This window comes from Lissotriton vulgaris, chromosome 8 (assembly GCF_964263255.1).
Source record: "Lissotriton vulgaris chromosome 8, aLisVul1.2, whole genome shotgun sequence".
Classification (NCBI taxonomy): Eukaryota; Metazoa; Chordata; class Amphibia; order Caudata; family Salamandridae; genus Lissotriton; species Lissotriton vulgaris.
In genome coordinates this window covers 976,844,797-976,865,666 of record NC_141696.1, presented here as the reverse complement: position 1 = coordinate 976,865,666, position 20,870 = coordinate 976,844,797, and positions in this window count along the sequence as shown.

The window sequence follows — 20,870 nt, the reverse complement described above, 5'->3', positions numbered from 1 at the left end:
ATTCACGTTATGGGAGACTACTGTACACTAGGGTATAATGCACATTCCCAAGTCTGTCATGCAGTGTCTTTAATCCAAACCATGCCTTATAATGCCCACTCCCTAACCCTTGGTTGGGATTTATGGCTGTGGAGATCTCCACTCAAGAATTTTTTGATCTCTGATTCAGAAATCAACTGAATTGATGTTTGTGAATAGTCTCCAATGTAACGGAATGTATTGACCACCAGTAAAACTTATTATATTATGCATAATAGTGTGCATTGTCATTCTAATTCCCAAACCTTCTTGAAGACAGTAGCACCACATTAAACAGAGAATATCTATTTATCAAAGAATGAGGCTGATTAAACAAAAAACAGATATTTTCAGTATTTTAAATAGTACACCATATTTTCTTGCAAGCTGACGGATTCAGAAGGCTTTCAGTCACTTTACACAACTAAGTGGTTGATTGAAAGATTGGCGGCGGTAGGCAGGAATCTGCCAAATAAACAGCAACAAAGGGTCTCCCAAGGTAATAAATATTGGAGCGGGACAGGGATTAAAACCCTAGAAAAGGGAAAAGGAGGTGGGTTGTTTTGCTTTTCATGGATCTCTCTACCTTCAGGAGAGGAACTGAAGGTTAGTTGCTCGGCCGCCATGTTTAATGCACCAGGTCAGCAAAGTTGTTTGTTTTTCAATAAGTAGACTCAGTCAAACCAATCAAAAGACTTTATTTCGATCACTGAGGATCATACAAGTACACCATATGATTACACACTTACAAACAGACAATACAAATAACACATATCATTATGAATAACCATTTACAGTCAATTGACAATAACAATAAAGTGAATCAGTCAAAGGGCATCAGTGTTTGTGGAAGAAGGGGAATTCACTATAATAGCAGCAAGAAGTAAATTGCATAATTGTTTGCAATTTCAAAACTTTGTCACTGTATATTTGGAGAGAAAATGGAATATGATTAAAACTAAGCTCTTAATAAAAAAAATAGGACATAATATAATAAATAGACATTCACAGCCCATTTACAATACAGCAATATAAATTATTCAAAGTACCTAATAAAGTGCTATGTGCTTATACGATGAAACAAAACCCCCAACAGAAACTTTACGGTGCCATAAAAATTGGTACACCCTAAATCCTACACCCTAGAAACGGTCAGGAGAGTACTTAGTGCGCCTAATCCACATAGCCATTAAAAACTTGGATATGCAGCATACAATCAATTATACATGTTGTGACTGTCTTCAAAATTATGTATGCCTCCTTATATCTCCTAACTCCCAAATTTCTACAAAGGGGAGCAATCCATTTTGATCATGATCTGGAGTACAAAGGACAAAAAAATGTTCAGGTGACTCAGAATCCCCTAGACAACAGGGACAATATTCTTCAGCACCCTCTCCTGCTTTACACAATAGGTAGACTCCTATAGCTGAAGTTTGTTGGTGAAAAATAAAAACTAATGGTCATGACATGCTGGCAGTTTACACATGGGGAAAATGTATTTTGCTTTCTGTTCAGGACCACTAGGCTATCTCTAGCAGTCCAAACATAAAAAAAATATGTAAGTCAGAACAACGTAAAAATGATAGATGTTCTGATATACATTGACTTCCAGCCCTTTGGCAGATGGGGGATGCATCAAAATTTAAGCTAGCAGAGTCAGTTTAGGCTCAGCTTTGGAAACCAGACACTTCTCAAACTAAACAGAGTAGGTGAGCTTTGAGTTTGGTGGAAGGGGCATCTACTGCTGTTTAACTGCAACCACTAAACTTAAAATGAGGTCCTAGGTCTTCGATCAATTGACATATCCTCAATTTTACTTGCTACAACCTTGGTGGTTTTCAGGCGTATTTTTGCCAAATTACAAGTACCATACAATATCTATAATTTTATTTAAAGACAGCACATGTCTTGCAATTGAAATATTGATAACACATATCATTGGTATCTAGGTAAGTGCAAATAGGTAGTGTAAATTTACTATTCTCAACTCCTGATCTATGCACCTTGAAGATATGTCTATTGTTAAGATACATATATGTTGAGTTATATATAGTAAACCTTTATTAGGTCATAGAAAATGACCTTCACTGTATTCTTGTCCTCAATATTTTTGACACAATATTCAGTCCCACGATATTTGTGTTTCCAATATATTGTCCAAACACCCTTCATTCGCCTGCCTAGCGAGCAACTCTTGCATTTCAGCAACTGTTTTCATGGCGGTTGCTGGAAATGCTTTGAAAGTTTGATGGATGGCCCCTTCAACAGAACGGAACCGTACATCAAACTGTCTTTTATTTTTCAAAAACAAAATGAGTACCTCGCCATAGGAGTTTTCTCTGAGGGCCTGGGGGGCATTTGCAGTTTTGACAGTCCCTCACTGCCTGGTTTTACCTGGTGGGGACGAACAGTGAAAACTGTCCATCTGTTTACCCACTCTAATTAGGGTGGGTGGACCTGTGGCAAAACTTCCAATGGCCCTTACTTGGTTGGGTCATCAGAGGTGCATGTAGGTGTTAGAGACAGAGTAGTCTCTATCATCTACATACTAAAGTTCCATTGACTCTAAATGGGGCAATTAGAACTTTGCTTTAATGGAAAGGGTACTCTGTCACTGTTGTGAAGGAGTACTCTTTTTGTCAAAGTGTAAATCAGGTCCTGTGTCACCTGTGGGAGCAGCCATTTTTATTTTGAAAATCGTTTTCACTCCTTCATAATCAGAACAGATATTTTTCTTATCTTCAAAACTTCAATTGATTATTTTTCATTTTAATTATAGTTTTGTTTAGACAGTCATCATCAATTTTAATTAAGGTTTCTAAAGAGAGGCAGTAGAACTCTACATAAAAGTCTCTACAAACAGCAGCAGCAGCTGACTCAAAGATTTACTTGCCTTTAATTCAGCCTAAATGTTGAATGTCCATCAGAAATTGAACCCCACTAAGACCAAAATGAGGCTCATTGTCAATAACCACAGACAACCACAAACCCAACCATGTCTCACCTGCATGACCCTTGATGGATGCAGGTGAGACAAACTAGAATGCACAACAAACGCAAAGTCTCTTAGATTCATCACCAACAGCTACTCGTTCATAGCTCATTCATAGCTGATGTTGAAAAAATAAGATGTTGTTGTATCTCCTATCCCTACTACACATAATAAAGCCTTATCCATCTGAAGCAGATTTCAGAACCACCATAAAATTCCAGTTTGTCTGTCACTTGAGCTGTGACAAGACCCTGCTGGCGTGCTCCTCTAGTCCCCATCTTGTTCCACTGAGAAGCATCTTGCATGCAACTAATGACTAAGACATGAACAAGTATTGCCCATTTCACTCACAAATACTGCATTGGCTTCATGTAGAGGTCTACAGCATCATCAAGATGTGCAGTGCTATCTAGAAGACAGTACCTACCAACACAGAGTGATACTTGGTAACAGCAATCGCCATGTTGATGTTTAATTGAACAATGCCTTGATTTGACAGAATGGGAATCAAAAGGTGTGAACAGAAAGCCTTCTGAAGCATTGCATGTAGGAACTGGAAAAACATCCCGCCATGGATAAGAATTGCTCACTTGTGTTCTGAATGTCCAAAGGAGATTAAAAACAATTCTCTTTTGGGTATATCCTGCCTACCATTGCTAAGGATCCTCCCAACTATTCCTGCCCCATGGGGCTACATGTGAGGATTCTTTCCCACCCACAAATATCAACAGAGTTGAGAATCAGTAATTTCCCTACTATGGTTGTGCTGTAAAGGCATACCCATAATCTTGAAAAATTCACTGCCCATTCCAACCGCTGTCCCAAAATTCCAAAAAGTGTACATCATCTGTGTTGTCTCTTTCTAGCAACAGCATACCAGGGTGAATCCACTCAAGGGTGCCTGACAGAAACTACTTTACCCACATTCACATAAAAGGTCATCAAAATCACATACTGGACAAAGATGCTTCAAAACTGCTGTATGGCGGACCCTGTATGCATTTCCCATGCATACCTTTACACCGCAGTCAGTACTCCAACTGCAACTTTACTACACATTCATTTACCACGCAAGTTGTCAAACGACTTGCCTAAAGGGGGGCGCTGGACTTTGGAATAGTATAAATTACTATTCTGACTCCAGTTAGTGTATCAGTAGGGAAGGTGTTGGAGTTAAAATCCATCACCAGTCTAAGAGCATGTCCCCTAAAGCAATTCATTGTAACGGTTTGCGTGACTGTAGTGTAAAGGCAAATTGTGATAATGACTGCGGTGTAAAGGATGTTTCCCATTCAAAACATAGAAGTCTCCTGAAACCAATCAGTGGCAGGCACGGCCGGTAGTAGGTGTAACTGCAGGGCAGTGATGTAGGGAGGGGGAGGGGCAGGGTGGGGATTTGTAATGTATGGATTACGGACTATAACAGGTAAGTAATCATATAAATAAATAGAACGAATTTCGTTGTGTGCACTGCATCGCATTTGGTGATGCAGTGCACACAATGAAATTTGTGTAACTCATTTGCAGTACTATTGCAGTCAGTGAATCTGACCCTACTAGTGTGTTTTGTGTGAGTCTTTTGCTAATGACTGGTTAGCTTTGTTGTCTTTCTCAGTTTTCTGCTGTTGAGTTGCCCTCTATTATTTTCTTAGTCCTGCCCAGGAGCATTTATGTCCCACTGTGTCATGGTTGGATGAGTTGTATTCTTCTATGGCATACTTGAAGGACTCTTATTTGTTTTTGACACTTTTTCCTTGTTACATCCCTCAACAGCCTTGGAAGTTTTTTTTATATATAAAGGTAACTCCCACAAACCACCCCGTAATGCTTCCCTCCTCTACCCATGTCCAGTTCTTAATGCTGCTGAACACGCTTTCATGCCTTCTTATTTTCGATTTTATTTTTTAGGTTCACCTTAGCCAAGACATTTTGATTTTACTAAAATTACATGTATGATATAATTACTTAACTGGGCGCTTAGCCTGCCCTTTTTTATCCATTGCTCTGTTGTTGTTTCATTCACATTTTACTTCCACCTACTGCATGCAGTGTACCACATGAGCAGTTGGTCAGCCCTCATCAGCCTTTGGCTACCTTCACTGTGAGTGACTGCAGTCTGCCCTTTATCAAGAACCACATCTGCAAACAAAGTAGATTTCCTTCAGTGCCAGGGACTACTTTGGTACTTATATGTACGTCTACTTACCTAATGTTGGCCTTTTTATTCTGTGTTTAGACCCTGATCTCATAGCAGAGTGCATTCCACTAGCTCTGTTTTGAGCGCATTCCAACTTTATTAGTTCCTGTTGACTGCTCATTCTGCTGTGCATTCATTTTTGGAGCGGTATTTGTTTGTTTCACTGCTGCTATTTTATAGCATACCAGATTGTGTACAAATGAAACTGTTCTGCAGATTTTTGCTTTTAGGAAACATTTGTGTTATTATTAGCAAGGGCCCTGTAGCTTCCCCGACGCAAAAGTTTTACAAAAGACATGTAATGATAATACAAGCACTGGCAAAGCCAAACGTATGGCAGCTGATGCCAGATCTATAGGCGTTGCCAATGTTCTTATGGTTTAAAAAAAAAAAAAAAACAATGGTCTGGCAGTTGCCAAGTGCTCCTGGGCCGCTCGTGTTGTTTTTAGTGTCCTTTTTCATGTCCTTTTTCGCACACTCTCTGCACGCCATTCTTTTCTGAGTTTATTTTAATTTACAATTGCATCGTTGGGCATTGCTTAATTTGTAAAAAAAAAAAAAAAGCAACAAAAAAAAAACATAAGTGCCAGAGCCCTAGCCAGTAGGCCATTTCCACGTGCACCGCCCATTGCCACTGTCAATTACACTACTAACATAACTAATAATCGTCACACTCCTGCAGGTGTGACAATTCTGACAATTCCAGAACTCCAAAGATAAAAGAATGGCTTCAGCAGCAGGTGTTAGTCATTCTTAATGTATATTGAATTAATAAACAAGTGTCGTTGTGCTTGTCTCTAAATTGAACAAACAGCGTCCCCATGTGGCAGACTGTCATAGGCTCAAATTTGGCACTGCCTGTTATGAGGGCAAATTATAAAGGGCCGTCATGAATTATGATGCATGTGCACACCCGTCATGGCAGAATTTTTTTAAGGAGTTTGCCTTAATAGGAAACCCATTTACAAATTGCGTCCATTTTTTTTCTTGCGTCCTGATTCATTGCATGCATGAAGGTGCCAACAAGCATTGGCGAAGCCACTTGCTAGGCCATTAAAAGCGTCACATTTTTAGATTTGCCAGAACTTGTTAGTTTTAGATGGAATGAAGAGACTCTGGAGAAAGTGGGTGACGGTAACTATGGGACACGGCTGTTTCTTCGGTTTTCTCGCAACAAGAGAAGTGATTGTTGAAAAAAAAACACACACACGATGTTGTTTTTAAGAAGCCAAGTCAGCGGCATTTCATAGGAGTGTATTCCCCATCAACGAAAACAGCGTACCACACTCTGTCCACCCACATTCTCTTGCCTGACCTGCGCAGTCGGTCACATGTTTTGGAATTCGTCCTCTGTTCATTCATCTGTGCGTCTTCTTGGCAAGGAGTACAAAGTTTACTGAAGGATTCTTTGCGATAAAAGATAGTCAAACTTTAAACCCAGAGTAATAAAATCAAATTGGCCAGATGTCTACTGGAAAATCTGCCAGCCTGCGAGGCTAGTTATGTAGTCTTTGGGCCCCGTGGCGAGGAATGTCGCCGAGCACGTGCGCACAGATTACAATAAATAATGACCACGTGGCTGCTGACGATAATTACAGAAAACGGCGAACTATAATTTTTGCTTTTCATAAAACTTATATTCTTCAAATAAAAAAAAAAGCATAGATATTGATAAAAGATAATTCCATGCCTTCTTGGAGAGCTGTGTTTTTTACTGTGGGTACACCCGTGTACACCCATATCCCCTCACCCTTTAGAACCATACATATCAGACTAGTACGCGTTTGCCAATTATTTTTCATGAACAATATTAAAAAAAAAAAAATCATCATTCCTTTTGTACAAAGGGTATAAAAGGCAATCTACTCAGCCAGACCAGACACAGTTCATGCAACAGCTGAAGTTATGATTCCAAAACTCGTGCATTATTAATCATTTTTGCTGATTGCCTTGCCCGGCCAAATTACGCAGGCTTTGCCTCTAAAAGGCCTAAATACACTCAGCAATTAATCAGTTCCCCATTACCCCGGACGAGAGAAAATATAGCTTTATTTTAGAACCTCTCGCTCTATTCTCTCTTAGTAATTATAGATAATGTAATGGAACTTTAAAGGGAGAGCTTTACCCCTGTTTGGTTCCAATTGTTTTTTTAACTACAAAGTGTTATAAACCACAGATCAGTAATCATATGCATGTTTTTAATAATCATCATTTTTGTGCCAAAGGGAGTCACCAACATTGTCTAGAATTTTTTATGTAGTGTTTTATATGTTGACAAAAAAGGAGTGCATATTTCAATGCAGTTGAAAATTGCACCATGCAAGTTTCTAAAAAATACAGTAATCATGCACTTGCAGCAAGATATATATTCACTTTAGCTTTATTGTTCGTTCAAAATACAGGCTCAGGGTTTGTTGCCATTTATTTACTGGTAATCTTCATTACCCCGATTAGGAGTCCTCCTCGCGGTGGCGTAGCAAGGGAGTGGGAGTCTGACCTTGGTGGCATGAGTTTTGGAGCCGGCAGCCTCCCCCCTCTTTTACCTGCAGCTGTTGCGGGGCAGCAAATGCAGGAATCGCCAGTACCCCCCACCCTTATATGCGGCTGCCTCGGGCTGCTAATGCAGGGATGGCCATGACTATTCATGATAAAATGAAGACAAAGAGGTAGAACTATTGGTAACTCTTTATCTTCTTACGGTTAAAAGTTGCGCCTCATTTCTTAAGTACTGGGACCTGGAAGACTCCATGAGCAGTAATAATAATGGCTGATTGAGTAGCAGGCTCAGGCGGGATGGCACATCCAAGAAACACACTGAAAACCATTACAAGTGTACAAACGGTGGATATGCTTCCAGATCTGCACATCTAAAAGTCAGTTATTTTTCTTTTGATACTCATTTTACAGCTCATCAATTTACAAGGGTGCTCTCACGGTGCTGCAATACCCACCCACTTGGGTATAGATCCACTAGACCTGCACCTGCAGTCTAGACCAAATGTCCAACGTATGCACCAAAGCACACCAAAGCACTGTCACTATTATCCTCAGTTAGTAATGCAGTGACAAAAAACACAGCCAGTTATTGAGGTTCCATTGACGATTTTCCAATAAGTGATCCACAGCCGTTGACATATCAAGTCATTTTAATCTAATCCATTATAGACAAAAAACGGTGGCCGGTGCGCGTTTCCTCCTCCTGGACTTTCTCAAGGCTGCAAAATTACATGTACAAACAATTTGCATCATACAGTTTATTTTCAAATTATTACACACACTTAAAAATTGTGCCTCATTGAAAGTGAAAGCTGAGTGCACACAACCAACCCAACGTTGATCAAATTTCGAAATAAAAGATAGAAAGAACACCTCTGGTGATGTGTAGTGCCCTATAGAACAAACATGCACAAGCTATCCCATTTGAAGAGTGATCAACCAAAATTAAAGTGTGTTCTCCGTGGCATTATTGAAGAGTTAGTGAGGGGAAAATCAATATATCACATGGACAAGGGCTGTGTTATAAAACGCATCCATTAGATAGGGCCCTATTATAGTGAAGGTGTAGACCACATGAAAAAGTGCCTCACCTTCTCTCAAGATTGGAACAAACAGTCCTTTCCAATGCATAACAAGAGTGGTTCAAAAGGCAAAAGTTTCCCTCTGAGTTAATTTTTTGTCTACCTGCCAGGAGGAGGAAAAGAACATTTCTTTTAAATGAATGGACTCTTTCATTGATCCAGTGCCTAGTCGGGGCATGTATGAGTATCAGCATCCACCCACATATTCCTGATTCTCCCTTACGACAACATGAATGCTCATAGAGCCAGGGTAGAAAACGTGGCAGTCGTTGCACCAATATCTGTACTTAAGTTTCAATAAATCCCGTAATCTCCACACAAGCAACTCTATCAGTATCAGGGGCGCTCAAACCTTGATAAGTCAGTGTTAGACCTGGCACCATTGGCATTGGTCTCCCTTCCATTTTTTGCTGTTGCCTCCCGTTTTTTTGCTATAGTTTTGCTGGTCTAGATGGTTTGAGCACCTTGCCACTGCTATTCAGTGCCAAAGTGCAAGTGCTCCCTATTGTAAATTGTTGTAATGGATTAGTGACTCTATGATTGGCTATTTGATTTACTTGTCAGACCCTAGTACAGTGCACCATGTGTGCCCAGGGCCTGTAAATCAAATGCTGCTGGTGGGCTTGCAGCACTGGTTGAGCCACCAACAGAAACAGGTTGTAAAATGGGGCTCAGGCCTGCCATTGCCGACTTGGCAAGTGCACCCACTTGCCAGTCCCTAAACCATCCCTTTTCTACATGTTAGTCACCCCTAAGGTAGGCCCAAGGTATCCCCAGGGGCAGGGTGCATAAAAGGATAAAAGTGACCGTGTTTTGGTGTCCTTTAGTGCATATGTTGGACACACTGGAAACCAAACCATAATGGTATGAAAAGTCCAATTTAATGAGACAGGTGCACAATTTCTGAACCACCAAATCTTGCCACTAATCCATACATACTAAGTTAAACCTGCCCTCACTAAATGCATTCCCCTTTCCCCTAAGTTACCCCAAAAAACACATCACAACTTTCATCAATCAAACTTAACGCATCCAACCAGCCTGAATACATCACTGTTGCCTTATGGTTGCTTCCAAACTCCCCTTCCCCTCGCATCCCTCCGCACATTCTACTGGTCTTCAAAATGATCAACTTTTCTTGCAACAATTTTAAACTATTTTAACCAACCACCACCAGAAAAACCTATAGCAGTTTTCTGTCCCCCCTTGTGAATTCACAGAGGTACACCCAGCTCGACCTGCAAGCGCAACAGTTCTGACCAAAAAGCTCTGCAACTGCATTAAATACAGTTCCATGCCAAGCACATTATCATCCCTAAAGAATTCCACATTTTCATACTTTGTCACAATGCTCCAGAGAAAAGATTCCTTCTGCCTTACAAAATGTTCTCAATTCTCTGTTTCCTTTTCTTCTCACCCTGTCATTTCCCCGGGCTTTACCACCCCACTACAGGTCTGCGTGATAAGAACTCAGTTCACACAATGGTAATTTATGACCACAAAAATTTTATTTCTTTCAAATCATCTATTATGTGCTTCAAGAGTGCCAGACCCTTGATTTTTACAAGTTCATTGTCTCCTAAATGGAGCACATGAACATCTGGGCAGAGGCACATGTCAAAGAATTAAGCATGGGTAGCAATTCATACCACTCAATTTCCCCTTTACCAAACCATTTCAGCAGAGCTTCTGTGTCATGAAAGCCCAGCTGCTTTCCACCTCCCCTTGTCTCTGAATGTCGTGCTGCCCATTTGACGAAAGAGTGCCCACATATCCACACCTCAATGTATTCCTTCCTTGGGCTCACAACACAACAGAAAATAAAACCTAACAAAATTAATGCAGCTTCCCCAGCGTCCACCCCAACCTCAAATATCTCTGATAGCAGTCCAACCTCCCGACTTGCTGTCCACTTATTCTCCACTCCTGTCCACCCTCTCACACTGCCTCCATGGTCATCCTGATGCAGAAAGATTGCATCCCAAACTCCCACGCCAGGAAACCCTATTCTGTGACCACCCTCCACAGAACTCCGAGCACCTGAAATGCCGAACTGTTAGTGACATCTGAATGCCTGGAAACCGCACAGCCACCCTCAACCTTGCCCACTATGCCCATGGGCATACCCAAGTATCTAGGTAAGCTATCAACAAGACACAGGTTCCGCTCCCTGGTGGATCCGTCTTTGACCTAGGTAAACAAACCTGGACCAACTTACAGCACCCAAATGTCATCTACCGAATAAGTCTTTAGCCTTAGTCTCCACCGCTTCTGCTACCTTGAAAGCCCCAAAGAACAACCATACCATCATCACTGACAACTGTAAACTCTCAAAACCATGCCTGCAAACCTGCGGGAGCACCTAGATTATCCCTTTCAAAATGCTGAGTGGTACTGGCTGCCTTTCTCTGCTCCCAGTTCCCCTTTCCATTGCCTATCCTTCCATGAATTTACACTTGTAGGCAATCTGATAGTCCTTGCTTGTAATTGTGATACAACGGTGCCTTAGGTGAGCTTGCCAGTATCTCTTTGCCACTCTTTTTTCTTCATGTCTACTGTCTACATCACTTTCTCTTCTCCACGCACCTCTGCTTCCAGTCGCCATTTTCTTTCTTTTCGTCTCAGTGCTAAATGGTGTCTAATGTATCAAAACCATAATTATATTAACACCATCTTTATTTTGTTAAAATATATTTTCACTACAATGCTTTTTTCCTGTAGAGATGAAATTTCCCACAAAAACTTCGCAGTTGCAGCCCATCTGCCCTTTATGTGCAGGATGGACAATTTCTGCTTTAAGGACTAAAATTACTTAAATTCATCAAAGATTAATCTATTGTGCGTCTGACATGAATTAGCACATTTTTTAAAGTAAACAGTGGGGTTTTGGTTAAATAATGATTTGCTCGAGGTTTGCATCACTTTTGTGGAGCAAAGTGTTGGCATGGGATTTAATATCAGATGCAAATCTGGATTTGCGTTGGATAATAACCCAAAGAAATGCAAAGTTGCGCTATGCGCTGCTTTGCATTACTTTGCAGCAAGGAGGAATTGGGTTCCAATGGATGGTGCATAAGCATTCCCATGGATTTTGAAGCAAATACCTATCTGTAAACATGGGTAGAGTAGGATATGTACGAAAATCCGAAGCCTCTTTGTGGGATCACTGAAACAATATCGATGGCAAAAATATAGAACTACAAAAATATCGAGTAAAAAAGTATAGAATGCCAAAATATTGACTTCCTATCTCCAAACAGGTAAGTACAAAAATATCGAATCAAAAATATCGTTGTAAAAAATATATAGTCAAAATATCGAATTTTTTAAATAGTTAAAAGTAATTTAAAATTCATGAAATAATAAATATAACTAACTTAAACATACTTAAAATACTTTAATACATTAAAATTAATAAATAATTAATTAAAATATATATATTTTTTAAATACATATATATTATATAAACATAGTATTAATACAAATTATACAATATAGTTACCATAGGACAGCGAGAGAGTTAAATTTACTATTACCACTCCAGTGAGTGCAACAGTAAAAAAAACATTGGATAGCGTAGTAGTAAAAATTACTATTCCCACTCCAGTGAGTGCAACAGTAGGGAAAGCGTTGGATAGCGGCAGGGTAAAACTTACTATTCCCACTCCAGAGAGTGCAACAGTAGGGAAAGCGTTGGATAGCGTAGGGGTAAAAATTACTATTCCCACTCCAGTGAGTGCAACAGTAAGGAAAGCGTTCGATAGCGTAGGGGTAAAAATTACTATTCCCACTCCAGAGAGTGCAACAATAGGGAAAGCGTTGGTTAGCGTAGGGGTAAAAATTGCTATTCCCAATCCAGTGAGTGCAACAGTAGGGAAAGCATTTGATAGCGTAGGGGTAAAAATTACTATTCCCACTCCAGTGAGTGCAACAGTAGGGAAAGCGTTGGATAGCGTAGGGGTAAAAATTACTATTCCTACTCCAGTGAGTGCAACAGTAGGGAAAGCGTTCGATAGCGTAGGGGTAAAAATTACTATTCCCACTCCAGAGAGTGCAACAATAGGGAAAGCATTGGATAGCGTAGGGGTAAAAATTACTATTCCCACTCCAGTGAGTGCAACAGTAGGGAAAGCGTTGGATAGTGTAGGAGTAAAAATTACTATTCCCACTCCAGTGAGTGCAACAGTAAGGAAAGCGTTGGATAGCGCAGGGGTAAAAATTACTATTCCCACTCCAGAGAGTGCAACAGTAGGGAAAGCGTTGGATAGCGTAGGGGTAAAAATTACTATTCCCACTCCAGTGAGTGCAACAGTGAAAGCGTTGGATAGCGTAGGGGTAAAAATTACTATTCCCACTCCAGTGAGTGCAACAGTAGGGAAAGCGTTGGATAGCCGGAGGGTAAAAATTTCTATTCCCACTCTCGACAGTGCAACAGTAGGGAAAGCGTTGGATAGTGTAGGGGTAAAAATTACTATTCCAAATCCAGTGAGTGCAACAGTAGGGAAAGCATTGGATAGCGGGAGGGTAAAAATTACTATTCCCATTCCAGAGAGTGCAACAGTAGGGAAAGAGTTGGATAGCGTAGGGGTAAAAATTACTATTCCCACTCCAATGAGTGCAACAGTAGGGAAAGCGTTGGATAGCAGGAGGGTAAAAATTACTATTCCAACTCCAGAGAGTGCAACAGTAGGGAAAGCTTTGGATAGCGTAGGGGTAAAAATTACTGTTCCCAATCCAGAAAGTGCAACAGTAGGGAAAGCGTTGGATAGCGTAGGCATAACATTTACTATTCCCACTCCAGTGAGTGCAACAGTAGGGAAAGCATTGGATACCGGGAAGGTAAAATGTACTATTCCCACTCCAGAGAGTGCAACAGTAGGGAAAGCGTTGGATAGCGTAGAGATAAAAATAATTACTATTCCCACTCCAGAGAGTGCAACAGTGGGGAAAGCGTAGGCTAGCGTAGGGGTAAAAATTACTATTCCCACTCCAAAGAGTGCAACAGTAGGGAAAGTGTTGGATAGTGTAGGGGTGAAAATGTATATTCCCACTCCAGTAAGTGCAACAGTAGGGAAAGCGTTGGATAGCAGGAGAGTAAAAACTACTATTCCCACTCCAGTGAGAGCAACAGAAGGGAAAGTAAATACTTCATATATAAATAAAAATAACATAAATATTAATAACAATTACAAATTAATTAAAATAATTAACACTTTAATATAATATATTAATTAATCAATTAAAAATACAAATACAAATTAACTATTAAAAATAATGACCTACTAATACAAATTATTTACCAATTAACAATAAATTAATTAACAATTAAAAAATGATTACAAATTAGATAAAAAAAGATTTTTAAAATTGAATTACTTACAATTAAGTTACTTCCCACCCTTTTCCCCTATTAACCCACAACCCACTACAGAAAAAAAAATTAACTTAATTATCAATTAATAAATTAATTTAAATGAATTACCCATTATATTTTAATTAATTACCAATTATTAATTAATTCACAATTAATTCAAAATAAATACAAATAAATAAATTAACATATTTTATTACTTATAATTAAATAACTTTCCACCCTATTCCCCTATAAACCCATAACCCTCTACAGAAAATAAATTAATACAATTAACATATTTATCAATTAATCAATTAATTAAAATTAATTACCCATTATATTTTAATTAATTAACAATTAATAATTAATTAACAATTAATTCAAAATAAATACCAATAAATATATTAACATATTTAATTAATTATAATTAAATAACTTCCCACCCTATTCCCCTATAAACCCACAACCCGCTACAGAAAATAAATTACTAAATTAACATATTTATCAATTAATCAATTAATTATAATTAATTACAAATTATATTTTACCTAATTAACAATTAATAATTATTTAACAATTAATTAAAAATAAATACCAATTAATAAATTAACATATTTAATGAATTATAATTAAATAACTTCCCACCCTATTCCCCTATAAACCCACAACACGCTACAGAAAATAAATTACTAAAATTAACATAATTATCAATTAATCAATTAATTAAAATTAATTACCAATTATATTTTAATTAATTAACAATTAATAATTAATTAACAATTAATTAAAAATAAATACCAATTAATAAATTAACATATTTAATGAATTATAATTAAATAACTTCCCACCCTATTCCCCTATAAACCCACAACCCGCTACAGAAAATAAATTACTAAAATTAACATAATTATCAATTAATCAATTAATTAAAATTAATTACCAATTATATTTTAATTAATTAACAATTAATAATTAATTAACAATTAATTCAAAATAAATACCAATAAATAAATTAACATATTTAATTAATTATAATTAAATTACTTCCTACCCTATTCCCCTATAAACCCACATCCCGCTACAGAATTATATTACGCAAAAATTAAATACCATAAAAAAATAATTAATATAAATAATAAAATAAATATACACTTTTCAAACATAAACTAACATAAAAAACACTTTAAAAATTGATATTAACTTACTTACCTCAAGTTCGATATTTTTGTAGTCTATATTCTGTCCATTCTATATTTTTGTAGTCTATATTCTGTCCTTTCTATATTTTTGTTGTCTATATTATGTCCATTCTATATTTTTGTTGTCTATATTCTTTCCATTCGATATTATGTCCATTCTATATTTTTGATTCGATATTAATGCTATCCTATTCGATTTTTCTGTAGTCTATATTCTGTCCAGTCGATATTGTGTCCATTCTATATTTTTTAATGGATATTAATGCAAATCAATATTAAAAACTCGATATTTTAGTATACCCTCTTTGTGGATGGTGTAAGGAGGAGACATGTTTTAATTTGTCCTCATGGTTGCTGCAATGTACAGCCCACATACAAAGTGAGAAAAACCTTAAAGCAACGTTTTTGTACTGGAAGAACCACCTTCTAGTGAAAACCTATGTTTCAGACAATGCAGACACCCTTGCACTATGGCGCAATAGTGTGTGCTTTGGCACATAGCTGCCAAAACCACAGAGCTATGGGATAGAAAAAATACATCATATAAATGTACCATGTCTTAGTAGATAAGGCACATTTTTTCACTCTTCCTTTGACACACTGCATCCCAGTAAATTTGGTTCAACGTCGCCTTGCATCATAGAATAGTAAAGTTGGGCATACATTTTGGCCTGACCACTCTTCCGTATAAACAGCTCCAATGCAGACCAATTTGTTCTAGGGTGGCCTAGGTTACTTGAGCTATTTTCAGTTAAACGTGACCAGGCATAAACCCTCCTGTTGCAATAGAGCTTAAACGGTGCACGTACGGTGCACCACCACATTGCATGATACAACATAGCATGCCACAACATGGCAGCCATCTTGAAAATAAACAAAATAAGGTTGTTATATATTTAGATAGCCACCACAATGCTTTACACAGAGTTCCACCATGCAACATGTCAACCATCTTAAAAGTATAACAAAACTTGTAATACTTTCATCATAGATGCATTTTATTATATCCAATAAAAGTAGTTCTAGATCGACAACAATAGATTAAATTTGAGAACTTTTAGTTTTCTTTTATCTTTTAGAGAAAAGTGGTAGACATTATTGAGATTACAGACTTTGTTTACTTATTGATTGCACTTAGATAAGTAGTAGTTTGTTAGCAAATAATGCCGGAATGAAGTGTTGTGATGGGGCTCCAATCTGAGTTGTGCTGTCCATGCCTATACATTGCTTGCATGACCATCCTCTTTCCACTCTCATGGCCAGTACATTTTGATGTGTCTCTTTCTGAATGAATATCAGGACAAACACTGCAAAGGTATTTAATTACGAGCCACAAGGGAAGAAAAGTGTGCTGTCTTCCTCGAATGTATCCAGGACATTTCCAGTTCATTCATATGAAAGTGTGATTTTAGGAATTAATGGACACCTTAATCTTGTAATGCTCTCAGAAAAATAGTGGCCATCTAGTATCTGCAAATGCACAAGATCTATTTTATAAGCAAACTTTGCCACAGAAAGTAGTGGGTAAGCAGTAGCGTGACTAGGGGTGTGAACATTTGCACAATTTTTATTCCATGAAAATGTCACAAATCTATGCTTTTAGACACCTGGGCGTAGTTTGCAGAGTTTTGCTACGTGGAACTCCATGAAGTGACAAAAAAACTCTGCGGAGTTATGCAAGTGCAGTGCGAACTGCAATTCGTGCTGGTCTTCCTGCCGCTCGGGTGGAAATGCTACCCTGCTGGCAGCTTGCGCTCTTGAACTAATAGTTCGCGAGTGGGGAAAAAACGTTGCTGCACTACACAGAGTAGAGTGTTCTATACTCCGAGAGCTCCACCGAGCGCGGAGTGCAGAAAACTCAGCCAACTCTGCGAACGGAGTTCAACCCGGGTGAAAAGTGGTTTTGGTATCTAGAGGATGTTTGACACAAATTTGTGCATATCACCTTAAAGGCCCTGCATGATCCCAGGAGGAGATTGGTTGGAGCAGAACATATCTGTCACAAAGACATTTTTTTCACAAACCAGTCTCCTATGGCCAATAGTTATGCAAAGTTGCATAATGCACATTTTTTGGCTACTTCACAAATGTTACCAGCATAATGCAAATGGTGCCATAGCCTAGTTTGAACAAAGTAAAGGCAATCCGGGACTTTAGCTCTAGCATTCCATAGGAAGGTATACCATAAAATATATTTATACATTTCCTGGAACATTAGGCCTCTTTCATATGTGTGCCTTCTCCTATAGGTCATGTTAGTACACACCTTTGCATTCTTTTTTTTTTTGTATCTGTAGGAAATTGGAGTATCAGTTGATGAGTGAGAACCCACCTCAAATAATATTCACAATCCCTGTCACGGTGAACACAAAAATCACTAAATAAACCTGTGCTTAACCCTATGGTAGCCAGCAAGAAACTAGTCAGGCTTAAATGAAAGGCAATGTGTGAAGTATTTATGCAGTACTCAAACAGTAATTAAGTGAAAACACACCAATTTAGAACAATAGAGAATATTTCAGTACGTAAAATAACACCAAAACAAAAGAAATACAATCAGTAGAACTGGAGTTATACATTTTAAAGTTTGAGGTTCAAAATAACACCATAAAAGACCAAAGTGCCAATCATGGTAATCTGATTGCACGTGACCAGATCAAAGTCAAAAGTTACTGCTGACCGAGATGAAGCACGGGTCGAAAACAGGGACCAGGTTTGACCCAGTGAAAAGTTGTACCCTCGGACTCTGGAACGAAAGTCAAAAATCCTCAGCGGGGCAAGGCAGCAGGCTCTGGCCAAAGAGGGGTCGACATTGCAGTATAGCTGCTGGACAAGGCCTTTGTAAAGTGATTGACATTTGGTAGGAAAACTCAGAATGGGAGAAATTTAAATTTCACGCCAACAGAAGTCCCCTTGCCAGCCAGATACTTTTTATACCTGTACCTGGTGAAGATTTCAACCTTTATGGAGCTCTGATTCTTCCAGCAGAGCAAGGCTGTAGCCTGCAGCCAAAGAGGGCTTCACAAGGCTCGAAACCTTCTGTGAGGTCCCACTGAATTGGATTTGCTGAAGCGGAGAAGAACATAGCAGGAGCAACCCGAATCTTTGGCCCACAGGTGATGCAGGTTGGTCCCTGTACCCTGTGGGTTCTCAGAGCGAAAAGTTTCTAAGTCCCAATTGTCAAGAAAATTCAGGGGCAGTACACTCTAACACCAGCCAAGGGTCCTAAACCTAGTGGTCTCCACTGAGTAGTTAGAACTAATTTCAGGAAAAGCTGCATCAGGGTCCAGGGCAGGTCCATTAGGAACTGGGCAGCTGGGCACTTGCAGAGAGAGAAGTCCCTTGAAGCTTGATGGGTCCCTGCTGCTCAAACAGGAGGTCATCAAACTAACATTTGGGGTCACTTCTGGGGTCCTGGGTTCAAGCCAACCAGGACCAAGCTTCCTTCATGTTCTTCAGACGCTAAGGCAGTCAAACTGAAACCACACTGGTCCAGTAATGTATTGGGCACCACATTTATGTCCAGTGCCAGGCCATGGTTGGGGGGAAACTACTGGTCACTCCCTAACCAATGGGGTAATAGTTCACAAGAGTACCCTACCCAATTTTGCAGCACTTCCTGCGGGTTGTACTATAAACTATACCACAGTGCCCTTCCCTACCTAAAATCAACACATAAGAACATCTCCTTCATTGTGCAGAGATCCCAGTGCCCACCCAGAAGTGGGGCAATGATAATAGGCAAACCATCCTTTTTAGTAATTGAAAACTGGTTGGTTCTGGCGAAAGCGGCTCTTCCACTGGGTTTGATGCCTGGTTGGCTAGCAGGACAGTGTAGGGACAGGCCTTGGTGTGAACTACATCTTGTTGTGACAGGGTAGGTCCCTTTTGAAGTGTAATTAAGTTCCTGGGCACAGCCCAGATAGCCATCCTGTCAGGGAGAAAAGTATTTCCCCACATCCAATACCTGTATGCACTGTCTGGGTGCAGTAATGACCTCACCACAGAAGAGCCATTAACAGTCAGGTGACACTGAGCACCGGCTGAAAGGCATATTTAGCATAAGCAGAAACATCCTAACTTCCTAAATGCATTTGTAAAATAGTCATTTAAAATCAGACTTGACCATTAGGTTAGATTTACAATTTATACTAAAAGGAGTCATTGAATAATTTTCTAGATAGTACCAATCTGAAGATATGCATTATAAGTATGCATCATTAAGTGTTATAAAGTAACCCAGTGCTTTTCTATGAGAAAGCCTTTCCACAGTGAAAACGACTTTGGAGAAGTTTTTATTGTTAAGACAGGTAAAGCCTAAATACACATGTCCTACATTTTATATAGCCAGCACACTGCTCTATGAGCCATTAGGGCTTACCTTAGAAGTGACATTTAGATATTAAAAAAGTAGGCTTAGGCCTTGCACAAATGTTATTCTGCCAGGTCGAAATGGCAGTTTTAAACTGTACACACTGGATGCAAGTACAGGCCTGGAGACATGTTTTTTACAGGGTTTAAGGCAGTATGAAAGCTGCAGCCCACTGCTTTAATTTACAGACCATATGTACATGCATTAACATATAGTACGGACTTATACGTAAATTAAATGTGCCATTTAGACGCATGCCAATTTAACAATGTTTAAAAGCGAGACCACAAGGACTTCACCACTGTTTAGCAGGAGTAAAGTGTGCAGAATCTTATGGCCAACAAAAGCAGCCTCAGTTAACCCCTTCACATCGGGGGTAATTCCCCTGCTGTGCTGGGGGCGGGATGCGCAGAGCGCCCCGGTGCTCGTGACGAGCTCAGCTCGTCATGAGCCACGGTGCTCGTGTGCTCATGACGAGCTGAGCTCGTCATGGCCACACCCGTTTGTGTGGAACGCTCAGCACAGCGGGGGAATTAGCCCCACGTGCGAGCGTTGGATCCGTTATGACGAGCTCAGCTCCTCATGAGCACACGAGCACCGTGCCTGATGACGAGTTCAGCTCGTCATGAGCAGAGATGTGGTTAAAGACGGAAATAATCAGAGAGAATACCATGCATACAATGGTCTTTTCCAATAGTATTGTATTACATTGGAAAAGTTTGCAAAATATAAGCTAGTACCTGGGGTTACTCTCGGTAATATAATAAAAAAGAATCATAGAGACACAACAGATGCAAAAAAGAAAGATAAGGGAAAATTATTTTATGGGCTGTTTTTAGCTCAAAGAAAAGATCAATGTTTAGCTCTTCTACCCTTATATTAGTCCAACCTTAGAGATATTTTCAAAGTCTAATTGTTTTTGTCTCTGCAAGGCAGATATGCTACATTTAATCAATAAATGTTTGCAGTTCACAGGTTGGTCAGGTTTTATGCAAATAAAACAGAATAATATGATAATGCAATACATCTGGATGATTTGCAAAAGTGCAATTTGCATAATTTCTCAAATGTTTCTTTCTGACACCAAGTCTATCTTGGATTGCTTCTCGGCTTACTATACAGTGCTCTTTACGAGCGAAAATCTATTATCATACCCAC